This window comes from Oryzias melastigma, linkage group LG4 (assembly GCF_002922805.2).
Source record: "Oryzias melastigma strain HK-1 linkage group LG4, ASM292280v2, whole genome shotgun sequence".
Classification (NCBI taxonomy): domain Eukaryota; kingdom Metazoa; phylum Chordata; class Actinopteri; order Beloniformes; family Adrianichthyidae; genus Oryzias; species Oryzias melastigma.
This window is the reverse complement of record NC_050515.1, coordinates 7,088,617-7,088,851: the sequence shown is the minus strand read 5'-3', so window position 1 is coordinate 7,088,851 and position 235 is coordinate 7,088,617.

Genomic DNA, 235 nt, shown 5'->3' with positions numbered 1-235 from the left:
TTTTTTTTTTACTCCGATTTTTATTAAAAAAAATCCCTATTACTCTCTGGTCTACACCCATTAGTGACGAGGAAAAAAAATGTATTCAATTTTTAGAAAAAAACAACAATTTGTTTCTGGTTACTATCTGGTGCGCTCCAGTTACTCTCTGGTAACCAGTTAGCAACCAGGAACATTTTTTTACTTCAATTTTTAAAAATACTTTTTTAACTTTCATTTTTAGAATTTCTTTTTC